The sequence below is a fragment of the Meriones unguiculatus genome, chromosome 1, assembly GCF_030254825.1.
Source record: "Meriones unguiculatus strain TT.TT164.6M chromosome 1, Bangor_MerUng_6.1, whole genome shotgun sequence".
NCBI classification, from domain to species: Eukaryota; Metazoa; Chordata; class Mammalia; order Rodentia; family Muridae; genus Meriones; species Meriones unguiculatus.
The window spans coordinates 104959190-104973309 of record NC_083349.1 but is presented as its reverse complement, the minus strand read 5'-3'; the positions used below and the strand labels follow the sequence as shown (position 1 = coordinate 104973309).

General features: G+C 40.8%; 1 long non-coding RNA gene across 3 annotated transcripts in view; it reads left to right on the top strand.

The window, feature by feature from the left end:
- LOC132646383 (uncharacterized) overlaps nucleotides 1-14120 on the top strand; it is an 83168-nt gene that overhangs the window by 34121 nt on the left and 34927 nt on the right. For 2 of the 3 annotated variants that reach the window (XR_009584616.1, XR_009584617.1), the window contains exon 3: nucleotides 400-2337. This is a non-coding gene — a long non-coding RNA (uncharacterized LOC132646383). Of the gene's footprint in view, nucleotides 1-399; nucleotides 2338-14120 lie in introns of those variants that run through there. The other variant, XR_009584615.1, reaches the window with a different exon arrangement.

Genomic DNA, 14120 nt, shown 5'->3' with positions numbered 1-14120 from the left:
CCCAGATCCGAAGTGTAACTTAAAATTGACTGGAGTCAAGCAGAATAGTCATGTTACTCTCAGGGTCTGCACCCTCCTAGCCAGCCTGAAACATGTGAGGTCATCATGAAGAGGAAAGTTCTCCCGGTTCATCTGGATTAGCAGTTCTCAACCCTCCTAATGCTGCGACCCCTTAATATAGTTCCTCATGTTGTGGTGACCCCCAGCCAGAAAATTATTTTGTTGCTACTTAATAATTGTAATTTTGCTACTGCTATGAATTGAAATGCAAATTAGCTGATATGCAGAATATCTGATAGGGGACTCCAGGGGGTTCCCCCCCCATAGCTTTCAGCTGAAAATATCTGATAAAATAACAATGGCTGCTGGCCTTTAACCTTAACGCTCATGTCTTGACAGAATCTACAAGCTGACACTGCAGAATGGTGATGATACAGAACATTTCCAGTCAGGAGGGGATTCAGACCTCCACATTGCTGAGGAAGTGAGTGAAGAACAAGGAAACTGAAACAAGCAGAGCCTGTTTTTTCATGGTTTGTTACAGCAAGGGAGCCCACCACCATCATGTGCATTCCTGCAGAGGCTCAAAAGCACAGCTGATTCTGCAGCCCCAGTTACACAGACGCAGGGATTCTCAACTCACACCAGCAAATGGCACTCAAAAGAGCCTTCAAAGCGGCTCTCAAAACTTTCCTCTAGAACTTCCCAAGCCAGGCCTCCATCGTCTGCATTGCCTTCCACACTCTTATCTTCCAAGGTTCTACAGAACAGCTCACGGGGCTCTCGACACTCAAAGGCTTTTCTAGCCCAAAGTTCCAAAGTTCTCCACAGCCCTCTCAAAAACAACATGGTCAGGTCTGCACGGCAACACCCTACTATCCTGCTACCAATTTGTCCTAGTTAGGGTTTCCGTTGCTGTAATGAAACACCGTGACCAAAAGAAAGTTGGGGAGAAAAGGGTTTATTTGGCCTACACTTCCAGATCGTAGTTGATCACTGAAGGAAACCAGGACAGAAACTCAAGCAGGGCAGATCTCCAGCAGGGCAGGGACCTGGAGGCAGGAGCTGATGCAGAGGCCATGAAGGGTGAGGGGTGCTGCTCACTGGCTTGCTCCCCATGACTTGCTCAGCCTGCTTTCTTATAGAACCCAGGACCACCAGCCCAGGGATGACACACAGTGGGCTTGACTCTACCCTATCAATCAACAACTAAGAAAATGCCCTACAGCTTACCTATAACTCCATCTTATGGAGGAATTTCTCAGTTGAGGTTTCCTCCTTTCCAGTGACTCTAGCGTGTATCAAGTTGATGTCATAAATTCAGCCAATTTGCACATTATAAAAGTAAATATAGAAAATATAACATTATCTACAAAAATTTGGTGGTGAAAAAAGGGAAGGAAAGAAAGGTAAGAGGAAATAGAATTTGGAGAGAGATTAAAATGCTATTTACTCCCTGTGCAGGGACAAAAGAGGGCTCACTTTATTTAGAAAGTAGAAAATAGTAAATATTCCTAAACTTTACCAGATGAAGGAAATGTACAAGCAAAGCCTTTACATACTTTTTTGTTTGTTTGTTTGTTATATTATGTTTTGTTTTTAGAGACAGCATTTCTGTGTAGATCTGGCTGTCCTGGAACTCGCTCTGTAGACCAGGCTGGTCTTGAACTTGAAGAGATCCTCCTTCCTCTGCCTTCTGAGTTCTGGGACTATAGGCATGTGCCACCACACCAATTGCGGGATTTTTATTTTTTGAGAGCAAAGGAATAAAACAGCTTTATGGAGACACAAGGCCACTCACAGTTCCATAAAAGAGTTTATCATCAAAAGCAGTGAGAGCAGAAACTCAAACAGGGCAGGAACCTGAAAACAGGAGCTGATGCACACAGGCCATGGAGGGGTGCTGCTAACTGGCTTGCTCCTTGTGATTTGCTCAGCCAGTTTTCTTATAAATCCTAGGACCACCAGCCCATCCCATGGATGGGACCGCTCACAATGCCCTGGATCCTCCCCTATCACTCACTAATTAAGAAAATGACGTACAGGTTTGCCTATAGCCTGATCTTACAGAGGCATTCTCTTAACTGAAGCTCCCTCCTCTGAGATGACTTTAGTGTGTGTCCAGTTAACATAAAACTAGCCAACACACTTGGCTAGCCTACTGCAGGAATGAGATGAGCTTAGTTGAGAAATCCCAGCCAAGTCTATCCTCCATAATCCACCTTACAACCAACTATTCAGCTGACCATAGTATGAGAACATCTACCCAGATCTGTAGCATGGCCTTATCAACTCATTCCTTCATGATAAACAATAAATGATGGTTTAAGTTTCTAAGTTATATATTATATCTATGTGTCACATATAAATATATATGGCATGTTACATAGAAGTAGCACCTGATATATATACCATCATGTAAACTGCTCCTACTGGATTTAAATTTATCTTCTTCTTTTTTTGATGGTGCTGGAGATAGAACTGCGGGCTTTGTACATGCAAAGCAGGTGCTTTACCAACTGAGCCAGATCTCCTGTTCCCTAAATAAACCTTCAGGCACCTACATATAAAAGATTAGGGAAAGCCAGGCACGGTAGCGCACACCTGTGATTCCCACATTTAGGAAAGCAGAGGCAGGTGGATCTCAATGAGTTCGAGGCCAGCCTGGTCTACAAAGTAAGTCCAGAACAGCCAAGGCTACACAGAGAAACCCTGTCTCAAAAACAAACAAAAACAACTATTAAAGATTAGGGAGTCAACCCCTGGCAGCGAGCAGAGACACCTTGTCGTTATTTCAGTCTGGGACAGCAGATGGTAGTCCTTTGTTCATCTTTGCTTGGTGCTGGGCTTGGTGGCCAAAGCTGTTTCATGCATAGGGCACATAAAACAACAACAACAATAATAAATTACACGTTATTAAACATGAAAGATTAGGGAACTATTTTACTTGCAACACCAGCTACCTTCTCTTCCTTCTGCTGTATCAGTTCTTTCATGTTATAATTCCATCTAGCCTTTCTTAAATTCTCATATTTTTCCTCAGTATTGAGAGTGAATTTTTTTGAAGTCTTGGTGATAGGCTCAGTCACTACTTTTTAATCTAACGTTTCAATGGTAACATTTTTCTTGGATAAGGCTCTTCATCTGCTTTTCTTCTTCTTCCCTCATTTTTTCTCTCTGAAGTACATGTTGTATGCTTGTTCCTTTTTTATGATTCCTTGTTTTGAACAATGTGAATTATTGAACCAGCAACTTTTACAAGTCACAGATAGGGATGTTCTAAGACAATTATGAGTTAATGAGTGTTTACTTCAAATCTTGGTGTAGTATCTCACGGTGAGGAGGCAGTGGGAAGGGAGGGGAGAGGTCTGCCTTCAGCTTTTTTTTTCTCTCTCTCTCTAGTCTAACTATGTACCTAAAAACTATCCACATAACAGAATTTTTCTTCTCTGTCTTGCCACAAGTGTGTTCTATCTGTTTCTTGATTGTTCTCTTTATTTCCTTCCCCCTGTGCCTTATGCATTCAGATTGTGGCAAACTGCAAGATCCTAGGAGGTCCCTGTTCCACTAAGAAACCCTTTTTCTGTGTTCTGGGATAGTTTGATTGCTTTTGTCTTTCATGTAGCCCAGCTACTTTGGACAGCAGCCACTGGCAGATTTGCGCAATACTCATCCTCTTGTTACTGAACTGCATCCCAAGATGTCAGTTCAGCCACCCATCCTCAAAAAGCCAATTGGAACATCCAGATTAATAGAAGAAAGAAAGGAACAAACGAACGAAGGAATGAACAAACGAAGAAAGGGAAAGAAAGGAAAGGAAAAAAGAAGGAAGGAAAGAAAGAAGGAAGGAAGGAAGGAAGGAAGGAAGGAAGGAAGGAAGGAAGAGAGGGAGGGAGGGAGGGAGGGAGGGAGGGAGGGAGGGAGGGAGGGAGGGAGGGAGGGAGGGAAGAAGGAAGGAAGGAAGGAAGGGAGGGAGGGAGGGAAGAAAGGAGGAAGGAAGGAAGGAAGGGAGGGAGGGAGGGAGGGAGGGAGGGAGGGAGGGAGGGAGGGAAGAAAGAAGGAAGGAAAGAAGGAAGGAAGGAAAGAAAGAAAGAAAGGAAGGAAGGAAGAAAGGAAGGAAGGAAGAAAGAAAGAAAGAAAGAAAGAAAGAAAGAAAGAAAGAAAGAAAGAAAGAAAGAAAGAAAGAAAACACTGGGAAAGGGGACAAAGAGATACAATGACCCCCTCCAGTGCAGGAGTCCTGACATGAAATTAGAGCTTAAATGATGGGCCAAAAACATGCACATCTAAGCAGTCCCAGGAAAAGTGTGGTCTTGCTCATCACTGACCTGCCATTGCTTGGGCTTCAGACTCATCCATCCTTCGAGGTGGTCTGACAAACTGAAAATCTCTTTCTAGGAGACAAGGTTCCCCTCTGACTGGTACCTCTTCCTTCTCTTGGGGATTCCTGGGGAAATTCCCATTTCTTGGGGTCCACTCTTTCAATAGTCTGATTCTAAAGAGACACTTCTGTCCCTCTCTCTAGCATATCTTCATCACTGTCAGGCCAATTATACTTCCTTGCTGCCAGCCTAGACCCTTGTTGGTAGTTTAACATTCACCAGTCATCTCTACTTATGAGAAAGCAAGCATAGGAAATAGCCTGGTAACCTGAGATTCCACTTAGTTTGGACTATGAACACACCTTTCTTCTACTGATGCAAGTAGCAGCCTTCATTTGCACATGCTTTGCACACATACTCTGAACAATGCACTTGGCAACCTGTGAGCAGCCTAGGAGCCTCATCTACACGGAGTTGTGTGCACATTTCTCCTCCCATGAAGCATGGACAGTTTCTACTTACTGACTCAGATTCCATGTACCATACTAATCTTGCCTCTACGGGCTTTGTGTGCATGCATGGGAGGCCAAACCATGTCTTCTGGGTGAACCTTCAGGGGGAAACCCCCACTTACCATATTACACCTAGGCAAAGCAGAACATGCACATGATAAAAAATCAAATGTGTTCTGGGAAAGGACACAGGCAGTGTTGACCAAGCTTCTCAGTCAAAACAGAGAACCACCTCACTGCACTCCCTTCCTCCTCTTGAACCCCATGAAAGAGCCCTTGAGTACCCTCACTTATGTGGCCCACTGTCACGCCTATCAATCTTTCACTCCGGTCTGTACCATCCCTTCACTTTTTTCAAAAGTGGCTATGCTGCTCTGCAACCTAGGTGAGCATTTATTAAAATACAGGCTTGAGTAAGAGAGCAAAAGCCTGGAAGCACCCAGATTCCAGCCACAGGTAACACAGTCATTTCAAGCACTAACATATTTGAAACTGACTCTACTTTGCTAGTTTGTACATGTATTTTTTCTACTTTTTCGATGTTTCCCTTCTTTAAAGGAGTTCCTTTTCCTCATTTCATTTATTTATTCCACTGACACTACAGTTACAACTAACATTTTTAATACTTTATCTATTCTTTGACAATTTCCTATACATACATACGTACATATGTATGTATATCTTACTCTCTCCCATTCCCACTTCCTCCCAACTAGTCCCCCTCTTACTTTCCTCCTGCCCCCTCCCTACTCTTAATTAGGCCCGCTGAATCTAGTTAAGCGGATAAACATGGATGTGAATTACCCATTAGACTCTGGCAATACCATCAGTGTAACAGACATCAACAGATATCTGCACAATATGCATTCTCCCAAGTGCACATGAAATAGTCTACCTGCTACATCATAAAATGAATCTTCAAATAGAGAGTCACTGAGCTGATCCAAAGGGTTTTCTCTGATAACAATGAGGTTACGTAGATTAATAATCTGAGCACAAAAAAAGTTCTGGAAACTGACAAATATGTTTAATACCATAGTCCCAAATGGGTTAATGAAAACAAAACAAAAAAAATTTAGAAAGTGTCTTCAAGTGAATGAAAATTATGATTGCTCTGATAAAATACTCTGATAACCACAATTTAAGGGAGAAAGGGCTTATTCTAGGGAAATTGAATCAGTAGGAGCTTAAGGCAGCTCATATCCATTACCGGAAAGTAGAACATGATGAAGGCATACTTGGGTCCAGCATCCTTTATCCTTTTTATACAGTCAGCATCCCAGCCCATGGACTGGCTCTACCCATAGTGGAGGGACTTTCTAGCTCACTTAACCTGATCAAGGTACTCTCCCACTGGCAGTACCAGAAATTGACCTTAATCTAGATAATCCCTCACAGATGTGCACAGATCATGTCAAGTTGATAGGTAACATTACCCATTGCATTATGAGCTTCAGCTAAGCCAGTGCATGATAGGAAACTTATCACTGAAATACATACATTTAAAGAGGAAAAAGATGAAAAAAGACTACAAATCAATAATCCAAGCTCTAGGCCTGCCACTACACCCTTGAGGCTGCTGGTTCCAGTTTTGTTGACCTCTGAACCAATAACCCCAGTCATGCCAACTTTTGTGTAGTCTTCCATGGTCCCCTTTTCCTCCATCACGTCCTCACTCGTGCCCTCCATCCATCCCTTTCTTCCTTTCTTCCTGCCTGCGTTGCTGCTGTTCTTTGGTGAGGTTTTATCTGTTTGTTTTTTGAGATAGCCCAGAATGGCTTTGACCTTGCTATGTAGCAAAAACTGACCTTGGATTTCTAATCCTCTTGCCTCCATTCCAAGTGCTAGGATTATGACTGTGTAGCATCATGCTTAACCATTTTTTTTTTCTTGGCAAGTAACCCATGCTTGTTACCAAGAGGGCTTAATTCCAGTCTGACTTCATTACAGTCATGGCTTGAGTTACCTGATTAGGCTTGAGTTTCAGTTCTGGTTCGTAGGAACATGCAATAGGCAGTCATTCCTGGAATTCCCCTAACTGGGACCCCACTTCTGGGACTCCGACATTTTGTGAAGGTGGTGACCCCAGAATGCTGGAATTCTCTGCAAAATAAACATTCTCTGTTTTTGCATACCATCTGAGTCTAGGGTATTTCTTCAGTGATTCACAGACCCTAACAGTTACTATATTTCTATTGGTATATTTACTATTTACAGGAATCTGAGAGTTGATACCCTTCTTGTCCCGTTATAGCCAAACTGACAGAATTTCTGCTGGGACAGAATTCTCAAGGGTAGATGGAATCTTCTGTCTGTTGTGGCAATCCCATTCATCAAACTACAGAGCCCACAAGGCCTCCGTCAGTAGCCCAGTCTCAATCTCAGGCTTCTTTGTGAGCTTCTAAGCCAGGAAAAAGATGCAAAGACCCTTAAAAACACATTGCCTAATGAAAGAAGCCAATCTGGAAAAGTTACCATAGTGTAGTTCCAAGTATATGCCAAGTTCAAAAAGGCTCCTGCCAGAGCACAATACATGTTATAGCTAGCTGCCGTGGACAATCTGAAGCAGCTCCATATCCCACAGTTGGGATTAAAACAAAACATATTCACATAACATAACTGGGTTTTCAAAGAAACCAAAGTTCTCACTAAATTTCCCCCTTTTAGTCCAAAGAAATGTTTTTTTCTTTAACATTGATAAACTATATACAATAAGAACAATTATGATAACTATCAGGTAAGATTTACACTCACAATTCCCAGGACACTTGTATTTGTAACCTTGGAGAGAGTATTTTACTATCTTTCCTATCTTAGTGAGGCCAAAGTTTTGTACCTAAATCATTTTCTTATTATAACTTACATTTACCAACCTAAAACATCTTTTTAGACCCTTAAACATTTTCTTAGATCTTAAACAACTTAAGTTTTATGTCTTTAGTCTTTAACAAGAAAACTATAAGATTATAACTACTATAACAAAAAGGACAGAGCAAGCAGCTTCTAAAGCTGTAGAAATGGCAGAGGCTACTGGATACTTGGAGAGTCACCCAAGGTTTCTCTGTGTCATTTGGGCATCCAGTCTTCAGCATACAGGCCAAACATATCTGACAAACTTAGAACATTTTTAAGGACTGGTCTATCCTTCTCTGTGCAAAGTTGGGCTGTTGACAGTCCAGTGTTCTGCTTATGCATGGTTTGGAAAGCCTGCATAACGTAAGTACAGTTTTTGCTCAGTGGCTAGCTTTGCCACATTTGAAGCAAACTCTATACAGAGGTTCTTTGATGCCCATCATCTTGGAAGTAGATTAGGTGCTGACAAGAGTAGATGTATCTCTGTCAGAAAAGCCTTTTATTATTAAAACATCTTAAATTTCATATTCTATAGATCTCTCAAGTATTTGAAGACCACCCATCTATTTCAGTATTTGTTTTCTTTTTTAATTCATTTATAATTTTATTCACTTTACATCCTGGTTGTAGCCCCATCCCACCTTGCCTCCCAGTCCCACCCTCCCTATTCCTCACAAAAGTCCCACCCCTATTCCCTATTTATCAGAAAAGGGGAGAGTCCCCTTCCCATCTACCCCAGCCTGTCAAGTCACATCAGGACTGAGCATGTCCTCTTTCCCTGCAGCCTGGCAAGGCAGTCCCACCAGGAAGAAGTGATCAAAAAACTGGCAGGAAGGTCCATTTCAAATACAGTCCCCACTTTCCTTATTTGAGGACCCACATGAAGCCTAAGCTGCCCACAGGCTACATTTTGTATGGGAGTTTAGGTCCAGTCCATGCATGGTCCTTGATGATTCATCTTCAGCAAACCCCTTTGGGCCCTGGTTAGTTGGCTCTGTTGGTCTTCTTCTGGAGTTCCTGTCATCTCCAGGTCCTTTTCTTTTTCCTCCCACTTTTCCACAAAGCTCACTACACATCTTCCAGTGTTTGTCTGTGAGTCTCAGCATCTGTTTTGAAGTGTTTCTGGGTAGAGCTTCTAAGAGGACAGCTCTTATAGGCTCCTGCCAATCTAATAGGCAATGTCAATCAATTGCCAAGTGTCAATCATAGAGTCAGGGGTTGGCACTCTCCCATAAGATGGGTCTTTGGTTGGGCCAGGCATTGTTTAGGCATTCCCTCCATCTCTGCTTTATCTGCTCTGTCAGTGTAAGATGCAATCTCAGAGTCGTGTTGATTTTCATTTCCCTGATCACTAAGGATTTTGAACATTTAAGTGCTTCTTGGGCATTTGAGATTCCTCTGAGAATTCTTTGTTCAGTTCTTTAAATTATTTTGTTATTGGTGTTTGATTTATTGAATTCATTATATATTTTGTATATTAACCCTGTATCAGAAGTAGGCTTGGTGAAAAATCTTTTCCCAATCTGTAGGCTGTCATTTTGTTCTATTTATAGAGTCCTTTTCTTTACAGTAGCTTTTCAGTTTCAAGAGGTCCCATTTATTAGCAGCCTGAGCATGAGCTGCTGGTGTTCTGTTCAGAAAGTTGTCTGCTGTGCTAATGAATTTGAGGCTCTTCACCACTTTCTTTTCTAATAGATTTAGTGTATATGGTGTTATACTGAAGTCTTTGATTCACTTGAACTTGAGTTTTGTGCAGGGTGATAAATATGGATCTATTTTCATTTTTCTACATGTAGACATTCAGTTAGACCAGCACCATTTATTAAAGATGCTGTCTTTTATTCCATCATATGGTTTTGGCTCCTTTGTCAAAAATCAAGTGTCCATAGGTGTGTGGGTTTATTTCTGAGTCTTCAATTTGATTCCATTGATCAACTAGTCTATTTCAATGTCAGAATCATACAGTTTTTATTACTATTCCTTTGTAGTATAGCTTGAAGTCAGGGATGGAGATATCTCCAGAAGCTCTTTTATTGTATAGGGTTGTTTTAGCTAGTCCGGGTTTTTTGTTTTTCCATATGAAGTTTAGAGTTGTTTTTTTCAAGGTCTGTAAAGAACTGTATAGATATTTTTGATGGGGATTGCATTAAATCTGTAGATTGCTTTTGGTAAGATGGCTTTTTTGTTTGTTTTTTGAGAAAAGTTTTCTCTCTGTGTAGCCTTGTCTCCCCTGGACTCACTTTGTGGACCAGGCTGGTCATTTTGAGATCTGCCTACCTCTGCCTCCGTGAGTGCTGAGATTACAGGCATGCACCACTCAGCCTGGCTCTATCTCAGTATATCTAAGTGGGCAAATGTTGCTTGTTTCTAGCTATTTACTTTTTGTTTAACTTTGAAAACATATTAATTAAAACATAAATAATGCTTATTTATATAATTAACTAAACTAGTATTTAACAAGACTACAAGTAAGATGTGCATTAGTGTTTGGCCTGCACATATATCTGTCAGAGTGTCAGATCATGGAGTTACACAGTTGTGAGCTGCCATGTGGTTGCTAGGACTTGAACCCAGGTCCTCTGGAAGATCAGTCAATGCCTTTAACTGCTGAGCCATCTCTCCAGCTTAGGCATCATGTTCTAAAAATTGTTTCCTGCTTTGTAGTGACAAAGGCATCTTTTGGGGGCCCTAAGAAAATTGAGATATTGACCATGTCCCTGGATAGCTAGTAGGATCTTTCTTTGTCCAGTCTCTGTGGAATAGGAAAGTGCAGGGCTTAACAGTCCTGGCTGCAACAGTCTATGAAGCTGTACCATCTGAGTTAGCCTTTTTGAAGTTGACCTGGATGCAGCCTTTTGAGGGAACAGTAACTGAGGCAGTCTGTGAGGCTGGATCGTCTGGGATACTTCCTTTGTCTTCATTGGTATCTGGTCTTTTTGCTCTGAAAATATACAAACTTTTAAAGGTAATATTATAGGTACATTTCTGAATTAACATATATATGGAATGTGTGGTGCGCACAAATCAGCTAAAGATGATTTTCTGCTCTATGTTTGAGTAAAAGGCATCTATCAACTTTATAAGTCCACTTGGACTATAATATAAATCTCCACCCATGCTATATGAAAGGGTGGCATGTGATAATAAATCATGAGGGCCAGATAGCCAAAAAAGATTCATTGGCTACTCAGAGACATTTATGTCTCAGTCAGCAGGAGGGCTTCCCTGGTCAAATCTAATCTTTATATAGAAATATAAATAAAACCATGACCCCATAACAAAAGTATTACAGGCTTCCATTCTATTGTCAACACATTCTCATATAGGCTGATCTAATTCCACAGCGTTTTCTATTACCCAGTGTCTCTCGGATGTTGTTGTTCTTTTGCATTAACATTAAGAAAGTTTAGGGTCCTCTGGGCTTAACTTCCCCTGTGTGCCCCACACCCCAGTTACCCCTAGGCTCCCCACACCCCAGTTCCTGGGCCTGTGCCATTTCCAGGGACCCACCTTGATTTGAGGCCCCAGAGCACAGCACAGATCAGGGAGCAGCAGGTGAGAGCCCTCACCATCTACTGGCCTGCAACAGCCAGCCAACAGGCAAGGCACAGATCAGGAAGCAGCAATTTCTGGGCCTGCATCACTTCCTGGGATCCACCTTGATCTGATGCCCCCGAGACCGGCACAGATCAGGGAGCAGCAGGAAAACCAGAGGACTGCAGCCATCTGTGACTATGAGCTCTACCTACAACCCCAGAGACCTACTACCCTCAGAGACCACAAGCCCTTCTAATGCCAGGATCAACTAAATGACTAGAGAGAGGTCAGTGCAAGAACACAAGCAATAAAACCCAGGGCCATATGACACCACCAAACCCCAGCTATCTTACCACAGCTAGCCCTGAGGATAATATCACACCAGAAGCACAAAAATGATCTTAAATCTAAGGTTATAAAAATGATAGAGGCTTTAAAAGAAGAAAATAAATTCCTCAAATAAATGCAGGAAAATACAATCAAACAGGTGAAGGAACTGAATAAATCCCTTAAAGAAATACAAGAAAATACAACCAAATGAGAGAAGGAAATGAATAAATCTGTCCAAGACCTAAAAATTGAAATAGAAGCAATAAAGAAAACACACTCTGAGGCAATCCTGGAAGTGGAAAACCTAGGGAAGAGAACATGAACTACAGACACACTGACAAAATACAAGAGATGGAAGAGAGACTCTCAGGTGTAGAAGATACAATTGAAGAAATTGATACATCAGTCAAAAAAATGTTAAATCTGAAAAGTTCCTGACACAAAACATCCAAGAAATCTGGGACAATATGAAAAGACCAAACCTAAGAATAATATGAATAGAAGGAGAAGACTCCAAACTCCAATGTCCAGAAAATATTTTCAACAAATAATACGTGAAAATTTGCCCAATCTAAAGAAAGAAATGCCTATAAACATACAAGAAGCCTACAGAACGTAAAATAGATTGGACCAGAAAAGAAAATTCTCCCATCGCATAATAATCAGAACACTAAATGTACGGAACAAAGAAAAAATATTAGAAGATGCAAAGGAAAAAGGCCAAGTCACATATAAACGCAAACCTATCAGAATTACATCTGACATCATATCATCAGAAACTCTAAAAGCAAGAAGAGCTTGGGCAGATATCTTACAAACACTAAGAGACCACAGATGTCAGCCCCAACTACTATGCCCAGCAAAACTTTTACTAGAGAAAGCAAGTAATTCCAGGACAAAAACAAATTTAAACAATACCTACCTACAAACACAGCCCTACAGAGAAAGAATACTAGACAGGAAAACTCCAACCCCAAGAGGCTAATCATACCAGGGAAAACATAAGAAATAAAAACCCCACAACAGCAAAACCAAAAGAGGGGAGGCACACACCACACACACACAAACACACTACCACCACCAACATCAAAATAATGGGAACCACTGATCATTAATAGCTCTCAACATCAATGGCCTCAGCTCTCCAATAAAAAGACACAGGCTAACACAATGGATGCATAAACAAGACTCATCATTCTGTTGCATACAAAAAATATGCTTTATATTTTAATATGCAAAGAATTACTTCATCTTACTGGACACATGTCAGTCTTAATTTGCACAAGTATCCTCATCATTGTCATTATTTCCAATAAATGCATAATTATAGAATCAGCTTTTTTAGAACTCAACCCAGTTGCCCATTGAAGCCCCAAATTCGTATCGATGATGTGGTGTACATTCTTTAGTTTTCCAAATTCTGAAAAATGAAACATATCCATCTGCCAGATTTAATTTTTTAGCACACCTAGGGTTACTTCCAGCAAGTAATAGAGTTTGGTTATACAGAGAACAAGTAAGACATTTTCTTAATTTCTTTTTTCTTTTTTTTTTTTTTTTTTTTTCAATGCAGTTTATTCAGGAACCTTGAACAATCCTCGGACCCTGGGGAAAGCCAGCCCACAGCTTAAATAGCCTCTGGGTAGCCAACCCAGGCATGCCACGTGGGCAATGCAGATAGGTCCACATACATGGAAGCAAGCCAGATCCTCAGCCTTAGCCAAATGTGGAATTGTTTGTGACAGAGAGCACTCACCATCCGGAAGGTGGAAGGCGGAAACCAGCTCCATCTTTAAGGCATAGCATTCCGCAGCTCTCTACAGTTCCCCCTTTTTGTTTTAGACACATCAGGCAAGAGTAGAGGTCTAAAGACATTTCTTTAATTTGTTGCCAAGTAATAGAAAATTTTTTCTTTTACTTTAAACCTTTTTTTCTTTAAACCTTTACCTATTAACCTGTTTCATGGTATATTCCATGAAATTTGAGACTTCTAACACATTTCCTGCTAATAATTGGTCAAATTTTCTAATTTCCTTTTGCCAATGGACCTGGCAAACCTGTCGGACTAAATATGAATAATACATAATGGATAGTTTCTATGTTGCACTTCATAAATAACAGAATTAATTCTGAATTATCAGGAACTAATTCAGCAGTTTCTATATACAAAACAACTCTTTCTGTATATTGAGAGTCAGTAATTATATTAAGAGATGCAGGAAAACCTAATAATACCATAGGATTGCATACAATTCTGATTTTTGAACTGAATTGTATGGGCTTTGGATCATTTTACTTATTTTTTCCGACTTATAACTTGCCATTCCGAACTTATTTGCATCAGAAATTTGTTTTACTATACTAAAGTCAATTTCCTTAATTTTAATAAATGTTATACCTCCGCACTGTGTAAAATGTTAGTAGGAAGAAACACTATGACAGAATTGATTGGACTACCTTATTCTTTTGTAAATCAAAAGTTATTTCAAAAGAAAACTTTCCTCCCTGGGCTTTTTTAAAGAGTCTTGCTATACAACTCTAGCTGGCCTAGAGCTCACCATATAGC